This window comes from Rhinatrema bivittatum, chromosome 1, assembly GCF_901001135.1.
Source record: "Rhinatrema bivittatum chromosome 1, aRhiBiv1.1, whole genome shotgun sequence".
NCBI classification, from domain to species: domain Eukaryota; kingdom Metazoa; phylum Chordata; class Amphibia; order Gymnophiona; family Rhinatrematidae; genus Rhinatrema; species Rhinatrema bivittatum.
This window is the reverse complement of record NC_042615.1, coordinates 468507114-468522467: the sequence shown is the minus strand read 5'-3', so window position 1 is coordinate 468522467 and position 15354 is coordinate 468507114. Positions and strand designations below refer to the sequence as shown.

Genomic DNA, 15354 nt, shown 5'->3' with positions numbered 1-15354 from the left:
GATCTAGGCGTCATAGTGGATAACACATTGAAATCATCTGTTCAGTGTGCTGCGGCAGTCAAAAAAGCAAACAGAATTTTGGGAATTATTAGAAAGGGAATGGTGAATAAAACGGAAAATGTCATAATGCCTCTGTATCGCTCCATGGTGAGACCGCACCTTGAATACTGTGTACAATTCTGGTCGCTGCATCTCAAAAAAGATATAATTGCGATGGAGAAGGTACAGAGAAGGGCTACCAAAATGATAAGGGGAATGGAACAGCTCCCCTATGAGGAAAGACTAAAGAGGTTAGGACTTTTCAGCTTGGAGAAGAGACGGCTGAGGGGGGATATGATAGAGATGTTTAAAATTATGAGAGGTCTAGAATGGGTAGATGTGAATCGGTTATTTACTCTTTCAGATAGTAGAAAAACTAGGGGGCACTCCATGAAGTTAGCATAGGGCACATTTAAAACTAATCGGAGAAAGTTCTTTTTTACTCAACGCCCAATTAAACTCTGGAATTTGTTGCCAGAGGATGTGGTTAGTGCAGTTAGTGTAGCTGGGTTCAAAAAAGGATTGGATAAGTTCTCGGAAGAGAAGTCCATTACCTGCTATTAAGTTCACTTAGAGAATAGCCACTGCCATTAGCAATGGTAACATGGAATAGACTTAGTTTTTGGGTACTTGCCAGGTTCTTGTGGCCTGGTTTTGGCCTCTGTTGGAAACAGGATGCTGGGCTTGATTGACCCTTGGTCTGACCCAGTATGGCATTTTCTTATGTTCTTAACAAGGCTGGATTCCCAAGCTCTGTTTCTGCTACTCAGATCAGAGGCTTGTGATCCGTTAAGACTTACCTGCACTGTTTTCCTTTCTCCCTCTTTGGCTCCTGCCCTTCCAGGGAAACCAAAGCCTTATCTGGCCTGTTGCTCCGCTCCACTAGGGAAATCAGTAACTTGACGGGTCTGTTGCTCTGGGAGCCCAGTCCTCAGCTTCTGCTGACCGAGCCACCAAGGTAAAGCCACAAGGAATTTTCCAGTGCTTGCTCCTTGGCACTAGGACTCAGATTCCATTGAGTAGGTTCCCCCAAGAGAGGACCTTTATTGAATAGCTATTTCTAAACACCTCAGGAAGCTAGAGACCAAGACACCTGGTTGCACTGGAAAAGGGAAGATCGGCCCTTTGGAGGACTGTCCCAGAGTATGCTATGGAAAGAGACACTAGGGAGTATCGTTGCCTTGGAGTCACTTTTCTGTTTTATGAAGCTCCAGCCCCAGAGCATCTGTCTGCACATCTGCTGAGGCAGAGACCAAACTGAGGTGCTGAGGCAGCACCAGACACTTATATGGAGAAGGGGCTCAACGATGAGCTTTTGGTCTCTGCCTCCATCTGCAGGCCAGAGAATAATCCCATTTGTACAGATTGGTCTGGCAGGACAATCAGGAAAAAGTGGAATATAAATCAAATATAACAAACTTATATATTACAAACATATACCAACCTTACATTAAGACATAGCAACATAATTGCCATTTGACAAGTGCGAGTCAAAGTAGGTAAAAAGACAGAAAAGAAAATAAACAATACAACAGGAATATATTGCAACCAAATAGCTTTATATAAACCAAGCAAAAAAATTACCAATTCTAAACAGAGAAAGAGGGAAAGGAATAGCCAAGGTAGGAAGCATGACAAATGTAGTTAAGAGCAAATCCCAACAGATGTATATTGCAAGCATAAATATCAGCCTTACATAACAGAACAGCAAAATCACTGTAAAAGATAAGGATAGGAGACTGCCAAGCTAACAGGAAGACAGATGGAGGTAAAGACAGCCATTCCTAATAATCAACAGATATATACTGCAAGCACAATCATAAGAGAGGAGGATAAGGCCAAAGTAGGAAGCAAGATAGATGCAGGTAAAAAGAAGCAATTCTTAGATCACAGGTACATACTTGCAAGCTTAAATAGCATTTTATTAAAATAGATAAGAGCAATTACCAATTGTAGAGGGAGAGGAAAGAAGTGGAGGAAAGAGGAGACAATGAAGGTAAGCAGCAAGATAGATAGGGAAAAGGAGCAAATGCCAATACAATAGATATATACTGCAAGCATAAACACTCATATTAAAGCAGCACAATTACTAAATGTAAAAATCTGGATTTTAAAAGCCCTGTGCACATGCATTATGGAGGTTACATGCATGGCCAGGCCCTGCACGCACTGTGTGCATTTTCCAAAGGGCCTGGCCATGCATAACTCCCAATATGCACTGAAGTGCCAGGCCTAAAGAAAGGGGTGGACCGGAACAGCACCATTAGACACTGCTCCAGGGAAGTGCGCGCCAGCAGCCAGCCGTCACACAGAGTTTACTTCTGCTCCAGAGGAGCAGTAAGTATTAAAATAAAAGAACTGGGGTTAGCTAGGGTAGGTTTAGGAGTTGGGGAGGAGAGAGAAAAGGTAGGACGGGTAGGGTTAGGGAACTGGTTTAGGACTGTTAGCATCTCCACAAGTATTATTCTAAAATCCCTGCCCCCGCGCACGGAGCAGGCCACCCACCCGCACATGTGCACATAGGACCTGTATTTTATAACATGCACACGTTGGCGAGCACATATTATAAAATATCACTATTGTCAAACCTACATGAACCTACCTTGCATGAAAAAAACTTTAAACTTTTAAATTTCTATTGTAGAGAAAGCCCTCTTAAGTTCTCAAAAAAAAAATTGAGAGAACTGTGGTAGTTTCATATGCAATGTTATTGTATAGGTACCATCCAGGTTACCAACATGAATTGATAATCATTAACATGCCACCATCCACCCATAAAATTGCTTGTGTGTCTCAAAAATTGTTAAATATATTGTGTTGCCATAAAAATTTGCTAATCTCAATGTCTAAGCATCTTGATTACAATTCTTAGTTATAATGCCAAAAACCTCTTAATCACTCATCCATGTACTTAACTGTTGATCTGCTCATAAGTTCCAGTTCTTAATTGTTCATTATTTCCATGTACTTAACTAGTTGTTATCGCTCTCCCATTACTTATCTGCTCATTATGTAGCTGCTCTTTATTCCCAAATGGCCAGATTTCGGATGAAATCCATCAGGGGTGAAAGCACGCCAAATAGAGAAAAACGTCTCCATTTCTTCAGCTACGTGACACTACCATATATGTGCAAGCATAAGTAGCCTGATATTAAGACAGATGGGCACATTTAGCTATTGTAAAGGGAGAGGAAGGGAAGAGAACAGAGGAGAGGAAGCAGTCAAGGCAGACAAGAAACATTTAAAAAGGCTATTTCCTATACTGCAACAGATTAAAGTGTATATATTTATTTATTTATTTATTTATTTTGAATTCTTAGATACCGACATTCCTGTAAAGAATACAGATCACACCGGTTTACATTGAAACAGAACCTTCGCTGGGAGGCGATACATTAAACATTAAACATAAGCGCATTATAACATTCAAACGTTTGGAAAAAAACAAGGAACAATTACAAACCGAAAGCAGCTTCAACGCAGTGTTAATAAAAAAATACATTATAACAAAATACATTAAAACAAAATAGGAAGGTTAAGTTGCTTGGAATAGGGGAAAAGAAGGAGGGAAAGGATGGCAAGGGGGTGGGAGGGAGGGAGGGGGCAAGAAGGAGTGATGGGCAGAGCCTTCGGAAGAAAACTATAGGAGGAAGAAACCCAGATGAGTCCTGGAAGGGCTGTGTAGAGAAAACGGTGTGCCCATTAACCGCTGGCCTTAGACCTTAGCCCATGTTCTAAGAACGGCGTCAGAGAGAACTTGGATTTTCAGGGAAAGCTTGACTGAAAAGCCAAGTTTTTAAATCTTTCTTGAAAGTTTGGAGACAATGTTCTTGACTGAGGTCTGGTGGGAGAGTATTCCATAGAGTCGGCCCTGCTGTAAATAATGCTCGCTTACTTAGAGAAGATTTAGCAGGGGGGACATACAGAGAGCCTTTGTAAGCTCTTCTGACTGGTCTTTCAGAGGTGTGCGGACGGAATTGATTACTGAGCTTGAGAGGGGCGATGCTATGGATGTCCTTGTGGATCATCATGAGAACTTTGAACGAGATCCTGGATTTGATGGGAAGCCAGTGAAGTGACTGCAGTATGGGAGAGATATGATCTCTTTTGTTTGAGTTGGTGAGTATCCTCGCAGCGGCATTCTGTACCATCTGCAGAGGTTTGATAGTTATCGCAGGGAGACCTAGCAGGAGGGAATTGCAATAGTCTATTTTAGAAAGGATAATGGATTGCAGCACCAGACGGAAGTCTCGAAAGTGAAGGAGAGGTTTCAGTTTTTTTAGTACTTGTAATTTAAAGAGGCATTCTTTAGTAGTGTTTTGGACAAATGATTTAAGATTGAATTGGTTGTCAAGTTGAACCCCTAAATCTCTGACAGAAGGGGAGTGGTTGATAGCAGTTGTGTCTAATTGTGGCACGTTTAGGGAGTTGAGGAGAATTTGGTTTTCATCTGGCGATATAATGAGGATCTCTGTCTTGTTTGTATTGAGGATCAGGTTAAGGCTGGTAAGCAGACTGTTAATCGATTGCAGACAGGTATTCCAGTGGGACCAGGTTTTTTGAAGAGAGTCTGTGATGGGGAGAAGAATCTGGACATCATCCGCGTAAAGGTAATACGTTCATTTTAGGTTGGAAAGTAATTGGCAGAGTGGGAGCAGGTAGATATTAAAAAGTGTAGGGGAAAGGGCTGAGCCTTGCGGGACTCCCAGATTTGATCTGATGGGGTGAGATACTTTATTGTTAATCCTCACCTTGTAAATTCTATTGTCCAGGAAGGATTTAAACCAACTGAGTGCCACTCCTTTGATACCAATGTCAGCTAGACGCTCCAGAAGAATGGAATGATTCACGGTATCAAATGCAGCAGATAGGTCGAGTAGTACTAGTAGGTACGGCTGTTTCCTTTCAAGGTTTAGGTGAATGGTATCCGCCAGTGATGTTAGAAGGGACTCCGTGTTTCAGGTTTTGCGGAATCCAAACTGGAAAGGGGAAAGAATGTTGTTTTCCTCCAGGTATTCTGAGAGTTGTTTGTTTACTATTTTCTCCATAATTTTGGAGATCAATGGTAGGTTAGCTATAGGTCTGTAGTTTGCAGGATCAGTAGTTGGAAGGCTGGGTTTTTTTAGTAGGGGTTTGAGTATGGCTAGTTTTAGTTGGTCTGGAACCATCCCTTGTGTCAAGGAGCAGTTAATGATGTCTGCTAAAGATTTTGAAATAATGTTCGGGATGGAGAGAAGGAGGTTTGAGGGTATTGAGTCCAGTGGGTGGGAAGAAGGTTTGAGCTTCTTGAGGATGTTTTCGATTTCTAGGGAAGAGGAGGTCTCGAAAGCTTCTAGGGTGGAGTTTCGATTAGGAGTATTGGGTAAAGACGGGGAGGTTCCCAAGTTAGAAGCGGTAAGTGGCTTTATGAGGTTTGCTATTTTTTTCTCAAAATAGATGGCCAGCTCTGTGGCTTTGTTAAGTGCTAGAACATCTGGAATGGTAGGAGGGGAAGGTTTTGTGAGTGATGAGACATAGCAGAATAAGGCTTTGGAATCGAAGATGAAATGTGGATTTTTTTGGAGAAGAAATCTTTCTTAGATCTGAGAATGGTGTTCCTGTAAGCATTCAACAGTGATTTCCTGTATGTACCCGGATCAGTCCAGACAGTGGGTTGAGCCTCCTTTCCAGCAGGTGGAGACAGACTAAAACTTGAAGGATGCCCTATATCAGGACAGAGCCTATCCTCTAACCCCCCAGTATGTGTCTGTCTCCAGCAGGTGTAGCATCTCCCCTTCGGTTCTCTGCTGTAGGCTAGTCAGCCTTTTCTTCTGTCTTTTTGTAGGCTCAAGCAAGTATTTCTTTTGGTTCTCTCTTGTTTTAAAAAAAAAAAAAAGGGAAAGTTTGCCTTTTTTAGTGATTTTTCCTTTTTCTGTGTGGGAGACGGCCCCGACTCCCAGCTCTTGCCCGGCTCAGGGGGGCTTTGCCCCTTTTGCACCGCATAGCCTGAGTCTGTGGACGCTTCCAGGTGTGTGGACCGAGTCTCTCTGGGTCTCGTTCCCCCCATCTGACTGCCGAGAGGGTTTTTTGAACCTGCTGCTGCGCTCAGTAAAAAAAAAAAAAAAAGTTTTAAACTTTCAATAAGTTGCAGGTACTCACCTACTTCTAACTTATTTGCAGAAGTTGACAAGCATTTTTTCCTTTTTCTGGTCAGAGCAGGCCTTGAACCGGCAGCCAGATAAGCAGGAGGCAGCAGGTTTCCTTCCTGCTCTCTCCTGCTGTGCAGGCTGTCAATCAAAGCTTTTTTTTCTTCAGCCGCGGCTGGGCTATGTCCCGGCAGGCAGCCTGCCTCTCTTGTGGGCTGCCCTCCTCGCGTTTTGCGCGGCAGGGTCTCTGCACTGCTTGCCTGCCGGGTGGGGAAGGTCCCTCCTCGGCAGGACAAGCAAATTTAGCCTGGGGCTCCATTTCTCCCGGCATGGCCAGGCCTTTCCCGGGTCGGCAAAGCCCGGGAATGGCGGCCATGTTGGATTTTTCATCGGGACCGATTTCAGAGCTCCCTGGGGCTGGGGGGCCAGATTTTTTTGATTTAACCCCCGATTTGGCCCCCGCGGGTCCCCAGGAGGGGGGTCCTGACCCCTCCTCGCCCCCCTCCCGGCAAATCCAGGGTCCCTTTTTCGGCGGATTTCGTCCTCCTCATGCATAAATCTTATTTAGCTAGCTTGCATGAGCAGGACGAAAGCCCCCCCCCCCCTTGCCTTCCCCCGCCAAAAATCCCTCGCTCAGCGCTGTTGACCGCTGGACTGGCTGCGGAGCCCCAGCGGCCAGTTCGGGTGCGGGTGGTCCCGGGGGTGCCCCCCTTCCTCCCCCAGTGTCTCCCAGGCCCTCGGATCCCGCCGCTTCCCCGGATTCGGTGAATGCCTCCCCCCTTAGAGGGGGATGACCCCAGAGCCCTCCGTTTATTTCGTAAGGAGGAATTGGAGCCCCTCCTTCCCTTTGTACTGCAGGAGCTGGGTCTGGAAAGTCCTTCCGTGGATAATCTCATGGCCTCGCTGCCCAAGGACATGAATCCGGTCCTGGGGGGGCTCCAGGCTCCGGCCTCGGCCTTTCCCTTCCACCCCATGCTCAAGCTCCTAATCCTGCGGGAATGGGAGGTCCCTGAGGGTGTGCTCCGGGTGGGGCGTGCGATGGATAAGCTCTATCCCCTCCCGGAGGAAGGTTTGGAGCTGCTGCGATATCCCTCTGTGGATTCTTATGTCTCTGCGGTGGCCAAACACACCACGATTCCGGTGGAAGGTTCCACGGCTCTGAAGGATCCACAGGATCGTAAGTTAGAGTCTCACTTGAAGCGCATCTTCGACGTTTTGGCCCTCGGGGTCCGGGTGTCTTGCTGTAGCAGCCTCATGATGCGGGCAGGCCTTCAGTGGGACCAACAGTTACTCTGCGCCCGGGATCTTCCGCCAGCAGAGGCAGAGCAAGCCGAACGTCTGGAGGCCGTAACCGCCTACGTATCGGAAGCCCTCTATGATCTGGTCCGTGTGCAGGCGAAGGCTTCGGCGGTGGCTGCCCGGAGGCTCCTTTGGCTATGCCATTGGTCGGCTGATCAGTCGTCGAAGACTCGGCTGGGCACGCTGCCCTTCAAAGGTAAGATGCTCTTTGGAGAGGATCTCGAGAAGCTTATGGATTTCTTGGCTGATAACAAGGTCCATAAGCTTCCAGAGGACCGTCCTAAGTCTTCCCGGTCCTTCGCGCCCTCCTGGTCTCGTTTCAGGGGCCAGCGTCGCTTCGCTCCTCAGGGGCGGGGCGGTTCCGCGAGGGGTTCTTCTCATGCCCAGTCCTGGTTGCAGTCCTTTCGTGGCAGGCGGCCCTTTCGTGAGGGCCAGCCCACGCGTGCCACCTCTAAACCTGCCATGCAATGAAGTTCAGCTGACTCATTCCTCGGTTCCTTACCTCGGCGGATGACTCTCCCTGTTCTTCGAGGAATGGGTCAAAATCACATTGGATCAGTGGGTCCTCAACATTATCAAAGACGGGTACGCTTTCGAGACTGTCAGGGAACTGCCGGATCTCTTTCTTTTCTCACCTTGCGGACGGGCCAAGAGGAATGCGGTGGTGCAGACTCTCTCCAAACTTCTGGATCTGGGGGCGGTGGTCCCAGTTCTGGAAAGGGAGATTGGCGCCGGCCAGTATTCCATTTACTTCACCGTGCCCAAAAAGGACGGGTCCTTCCGCCCAATCCTGGACCTCAAGAGGGTCAATCGGGCCCTCAAGATCCCCCACTTCCCCATGGAAACCCTGCGGTCGGTCATTACGGTGGTCCGTCCCGGAGAGTTCCTTGCTTCCCTCGATCTCGCAGAAGCGTACTTCCATATTCCCATCCACCGAGACTACCAGAAATATCTCTGATTCCACATTCTCAATCAAGACTTCCAGTTTCGAGCTCTCCCCTTTGGCCTTGCGACCGTTCCCTGCACTTTTACGAAGGTCATGGTAGTGGTAGCGGCGGCTCTGCGCCGGGAGGGGATTCTCATCCACCCCTATATGGACGATTGGCTCATCAGGGCCAAGTCGGCGACTTCCTGTCAACGGGCGGTGGATCGCGTCCTGCAGCTCCTTGCCTCCCTCGGGTGGATAGTGAACTTTTCCAAGAGCAAGCTTCAGCCCTCTCAGGAGTTGGAATTCCTGGGAGCCCACTTCGACACCCGAGTAGGCAAGGTTTTCTTACCACGGGCGCGCGCCCTCAAGCTGATCAATCAGGTCCAGAATCTGATTGCGCTACCTTCCCCGACAGCCTGGGATTATCTACAGGTCTTGGGATCCATGGCTTCCACCATCGACCTCATCCCCTGGGCTTTTGCTCATATGCGTCCGTTGCAGAAAGCTTTGCTATCCCGTTGGCAGCCAGTGTCGGAGCAGTTTCACATAGTCCTTCCGTTCTTGGACTCTACTGTCGACGAATTACAGTGGTGGCTGTCTCTTCCTCATCTTCTGCAAGCTCCACAGTGGATGATGGTGACCACGGAGGCCAGCCTGTTGGGCTGGGGTGCGGTCTGCCTTTCTCAATCCACCCAGGGAACCTGGTCGCAGACTCAGTCTCGCTGGCACATCAATTGACTGGAAACCTTGGTGGTCCGCCTGGCTCTTCAGGAGTTCCTTCCCCTGATCTGCGGCAAGGCGGTAAGAGTCCTGTCCAACAACTCCACCACAGTGGCTTACATCAATCACTAAGGGGGCACTCGCAGTCCCATGGTAGACTTAGAAGCCAGCCGTCTCCTCTCTTGGGCGGAGAGACACCTACAGTGCCTTGCGGCTTCTCACATTGCGGGCAAGGAAAATGTTCAAGTTGACTTCCTCAGCTGTCAGTCGCTCGATCCGGGAGAGTGGGAGCTCTCGGATGCGGCCATGGCGCTGATAGTGGACAGGTGGGGTCCACCTCACCTCGACCTCATGGAGACTCTGCGCAATGCCAAGGCCAATCGGTTCTTCAGCTGCTGGAGGGAGCATGGCGCAGAGGGCGTGGATGCTCTGGCTCTACCTTGGCCAGCGGACATCCTTCTGTACGTGTTTCCCCCGTGGCCACTGGTGGGGAACGTTCTCAGGAGAATCGAACTCCACCAGGGATCGGTGATTCTCTTCGCTCCCGAGTGGCTGCGAAGACCGTGGTTCGCGGATCTCATCAATCTAGCGGTGGACGGGCCCCTGCACCTCGGTCATCTTCCTCATCTCCGGCAGGGGCCTGTATTTTTCGACCAGGCCGATCGCTTCTGTCTAGTGGCCTGGCTTTTGAACGGCGTCGTCTGAGGCGTAAGGGTTATAAGGAGGAGGTCATCTCCACCCTGCTGCGAGCCCGAAAGCAGTCGACTTCTCTGGCCTATGTGCGCATCTGGAAAGTTTTTGAGTCCGTGTGTGCGGAGTCGGGCGTTCCGGCACGCTCCGCCTCAATTCCTCTGGTTCTTTCTTTTCTTCAGAAGGGTCTTTCTAAGGGCCTCTCCTTCAGTTCTCTACACATTCAAGTCTCTGCGCTTGGCTCTCTCTTGGGTCGGGTGGACGGTCATTTCTTAGCTGCTCACCCGGACGTGATTCGTTTCCTGAGGGGTGTTAGGCACATTCGACCCCCCTCTCATGCCACGTGTCCATCGTGGAGTCTCAACCTAGTCCTTCGTGCTCTCTGTGCGGCTCCCTTTGAGCCTCTTCGCCACGCTACGCTCAAGGATTTAACACTCAAAACTGTCTTTCTGGTCTCTATCTCCTCCGCTCGCCGGATTTCCGAACTCCAGGCGCTGTCCTGTCGTGAGCCCTTCTTGCGTTTTTCTGATTCCGGGGTCTCCCTCAGAACGGTTCCTTCCTTCTTGCCTAAGGTTGTCTCCGCCTTCCATGTCAACCAGTCGGTAGAACTACCCGCGTTCTCTCTGGAGGAGATTGCGGGTACGGCTGGTGGCGACCTTCATCGGCTAGATGTCAAACGAGTCTTGCTTCGCTATCTCCAGGTCACCAATGACTTCTGCGTATCGGACCATCTCTTCATCCTTTGGAGTGGTCCCAACCGGGGTAAACAGGCTTCTAAGACCACGATTGTGCGGTGGTTGAAAGAAGCCATTTCCTTGGCATATCTTTATCAAGGTCGTCCGCTTCCTGAGGGTCTGAAGGCCCATTCTCTACGTTCTCAGGCTACTTCATGGGTGGAGAGTCAATCTGTCTCCCTGCAGGAGATTTGCAGGGCCGCCACTTGGACGTCTCTGCACACTTTTGCTCGGCACTACCGTCTGGATGTGCACGCTCCGGTTTTCGATTCCTTTGGGCAGCAAGTGCTTCGAGCGGGACTGTCTCAGTCCCACCCGGTTTAAGGAAGCTTTGGTACATCCCACTGTCTGGACTGATCCGGGTACGTACAGGAAAGGAAAATTATTTTTTACTTGTTAATTTTCGTTCCTGTAGTACCACGGATCAGTCCAGATGCCCTTCCCTGTCTGTCTTCTGTCCTCTCGAAGCTTGTTTTCTTGCAGGTTCGCAGATTTTCATATTTCACTTTGTGCAAGATTACTGAGCAATTACACCGGAAACCTTGGTCGTTTTTTATACCAAGTTTATGCAAGAGCGTATAGGTATACCATGTTTCTAAATTATTCTATAGTTTCTCCTTTGAGCTTTATGGTTACTTGCTTGATCCTATTCTTGGGTTTGTTGTTTTCTGCTCTGACATACGTTACACTGAAGGGTTAGAGGATAGGCTCTGTCCTGATATAGGGCATCCTTCAAGTTTTAGTCTGTCTCCACCTGCTGGAAAGGAGGCTCAACCCACTGTCTGGACTGATCCGTGGTACTACAGGAACGAAAATTAACAGGTAAGAACTAATTTTCCTTTGTAGGCTGATAGAGTAGAGGTTGATGGGTTCTTGCGCCATCTGTGCTCTTTGCTACGTAGCTCTTGTTTGAGGACCTTTAATTTTGGGGTGAACCATGGTTTCCTGTTATCCTGGTGTGGGTGTAGCGATTTGGTAACGGTTGGACAGGCTTGTTCTGCAACTTTGCTAGTTATCTTGAGCCAGGAGGAAGTCGCAGTGAAAGCGTCCGAAAGATCGAGTTGAGCTAGATCCTTTGAAAGCAGATTACATAAGTAGTCTGTGGAACAGGGTTTCCTGAACTGAATAGTGGTGTCAGGGAAGACAGGCAGGGGGTGATCTTTAATTTGTAGCTCTGAGGAAATGACCTGATGGTCTGACCAAGGGACTGCAGTGCATGTTGGGCTGGTGGCAGAAGTAATGCCCTCATTTATGAAAATAAGGTCCAATGTATGGCCTGCTTTGTGAGTGGGGCTAGTAACAATTTGTCTGAAGCCCAGGTGACTAAGTGCAGAGAGTAGAATTTCATAATTGGGGGAATGCGGTGAGGCATCCACGTGAAGATTGAAATCTCCCATCAAGATGGATGGTTTGTCTATGTTAAAATGTTTGGTTGTCAATTCAATCAATGGAGAGAGGTCAGAGTCAAGAATTCCTGGGGGTGCATAGATGAGGCCAAGTTGGAGATGATCTGATTTGAAAAGGGCTTTATATATATTATGGATAGAGTATTCAGTATCAACAGACATAGCCAATGTGTTACGATCCCCCCTGTTGCTGTGTTACAGGAGGTATCTTACCTTCCCTCCGGAGGCCGCTCTGAAGCCAGGGATGTGCACCATCCAGGACTTGCTCCAGGGCCTGGGAGGCCTAGCTGTTCCTGAGGCCTGCCTGTGGCTTGCTTGGCTGCGTTTGGACTTCCTGGTTGGCCACGCCCTTCTCCCTAGGGGCCGGCCCGCAGCTCTTCACCTCAGTTATAGGGCCAGCAAGGGGCGGTCCTGGCAGACTCCTCCCAGGGAGTTGCCTACATCCTGCAGTATAAAAGGACTCTCATTTCACTTGCTACTTGCCTTCAGATTGGGCTCCACAGTTGCCTGTGACCTCTCCCGATCCAGGTCCTCTCCCGATCCAGTGGATTCAAGCCATTCAACCATTGTCCACTCCCATTCAGATAACACAAGATCTGAAATCTTCCCTTCTCTGGTGTACATCAACGATCAACTTGCTCAAAGGCCTACCTTTCCAGCAACCAGTTCCACAAGTGACTTTAACTACAGATGCGTCCACCTTGGGTTGGGGAGCACACATTGGTCCTCTAAAGGCACAGGGCATGTGGACAAAACAAGAAGCCTCCTTTCAAATAAACTTCCTGGAGCTTCGAGCTATACGCTATGCACTACATGCGTTCAAGGACTGCCTTTCACACCAGACTGTTCTGATCCAAACGGACAACACAGTAGCCATGTGGTACATCAACAAACAAGGAGGAACAGGTTCCTACCTCCTTTGTCAAGAAGCAGCTCAAATTTGGGACTGGGCCCTAGCACACTCAATTCTTCTACGGGCCACCTATCTAGCGGGCATCCACAACACAGTAGCGGATCGCCTCAGCCGTCACTTCCAACCATACGAGTGGTCTCTAGACCCAGCACTAGCAACCAAGATATTTCAACGCTGGGGTCAACCAACAATAGATCTCTTTGCGTCCCATCTGAACTACAAAGTGAACAATTACTGCTCTCTCCTCTGGCAGCAGAACAGCCTACCAAGGGACGCTTTTGCTCGCCATTGGAACTCAGGCCTGTTATATGCGTATCCACCGATACCGCTCATAACCAAAACTCTAGTGAAGCTTCAACAGGACAAAGGGACCATGATACTCATAGCCCCATACTGGCCTCGACAAGTATGGTTCCCCACACTTCTAGATCTCTCAGTCAGGGATCCAATTTGCCTGGGAGTAGCTCCCAATCTCATAACTCAGGAACAGGGTCAGTTGCGCCATCCCAACCTTCAATCCCTGTCCCTGACAGCATGGATGTTGAAAGCTTGATCTTACAACCACTCAACCTTCCAACCACTATATCTCAAGTGCTGATAGCCTCACGTAAACCTTCCACTAGAAAGAATTATTCCTACAAATGGAAACGGTTTACTTTGTGGTGCACTCAGAAAGATTTAGATCCTTTCACTTGCCCCACTACCTCACTATTAGATTACCTATACCATCTTTCAGACACTGGTCTTAAGACTTCATCGGTAAGAGTACACTTGAGTGCAATCTCAGCTTATCATAGCAAGCTGGGAGACACACCTATCTCTACACAGCCTCTCGTCAGTAAATTCATGAGAGGCCTAATGCACATTAGACCATCAGTTCATTCCCCAAGCATACAATGGGACCTGAACGTAGTCTTAACCAGGCTTATGCGTTCTCCATTTGAACCCATAGATACCTGTGACCTTAAATTTCTCACTTGGAAAACAATTTTCCTTATAGCCATTACATCAGCTAGAAGGGTCAGCGAACTACAAGCTCTAGTCACATACGAACCCTTTACAAAGTTCCTACATGACAGGGTGGTCCTCTGTACTCATCCTAAATTCCTTCCAAAAGTAGTCATGGAATTCCACCTCAATCAATCCATTGTTTTACCAACATTCTTTCCAAGGCCTCACTCTCACCAGGGAGAAAGAGCCTTACATACCTTAGACTGTAAGCGTGCATTATCTTTTTACTTAAACCGCACTACAGTCCATAGGAAATCCAGTCAACTATTTGTATCCTATGATCCAAACAAACCTGGTAAACCAGTGGGTAAACATACTTTGTCAAATTGGCTAGCAGATTGCATACAATTTTGTTATGAGAAAGCAGGCCTTACTCTTCAAGGGCGAGTAAAAGCACATGCAGTCAGAGCAATGTCAACTTCAGTAGCACACCTTCACTCTGTACCTATTCTGGACATTTGCAAAGCAGCAACATGGAGTTCTCTTCACACCTTTGCAGCTCACTACTGTTTAGACAAAGAAGGAAGACAAGATTCAGCATATGGACAATCTGTCTTAAAGAACTTGTTTCCAGTGTAACCCCAACTCCTTCTACATCCAACCTGCTGTGATGTCGGCTGATTCATTTCAACAACAATACTTCACTGTTGCTTCACGACAAAATGACTCAGCCTCTAGCTTGCTAATCACCCATATGTGAGGACTAGCATCCTGCTTGTCCTGGGATAAAGCAAAATTGCTTACCTTGTAATAGGTGTTATCCCAGGACAGCAGGATGTAGTCCTCACGAAACCCACCCGCCACCCCGCGGAGTTGGGTCCGATACGTTTTATTATTTTATTTTTGGCTAACGCTAATTGCTACAAAACAAGACTGAAGGGAGACCCCTGTGGCAGGGAATATCATGGCATGCTGGGCATGCTCAGTAGGCACTCTGGTGCCAGTCAAAAGTTTCATAAAAACTTTTACAGAAGTTTTCCGTATATAGGGCTCCATTACTGATGTCACCCATATGTGAGGACTACATCCTGCTGTCCTGGGATAACACCTATTACAAGGTAAGCAATTTTGCTTTATCTTCTGTTGGTGGCACGGGTACCACTGTTGCAGTTTCTCTAATTGGTAGCTGTAAACTTGCTTTACTTGTTTTACTTCGAGTACACTCAGAGACGGATGTTCCCGCCGCTTCTTCTTGTTCTTTTTCAAGTACGGGAGATTCTGCTAAAGAATCAACTTGTTCATAAGCGGGAGTCGGCGGAGGTTGTGGATATATTGGAACATATGGTGGTGGAGGGGGATTTTCTGGCTCATCTGCTAATATGGGTTTCACTAAAGGAGGCTGCACTTTCACTTTCACTTGATCTCCATTACTTCCTTTCGCTACAAAGATGGCCGCTGCAGATGACGTATCTTCTTTTATAGCTAAAATGGCCGTCCTTTCCCTTCTCTTCCGGTATGAGGATTTCCGGTCTTTCGATTTTTGTATATG

The 15354-nt window shown here is 48.0% G+C and overlaps 1 protein-coding gene across 1 annotated transcript in view; it reads left to right on the top strand.

Annotated features, from left to right (window-relative positions):
- Nucleotides 1-15354, top strand: part of CAAP1 (caspase activity and apoptosis inhibitor 1) — a 171795-nt gene that overhangs the window by 973 nt on the left and 155468 nt on the right. The window lies entirely within an intron of this gene.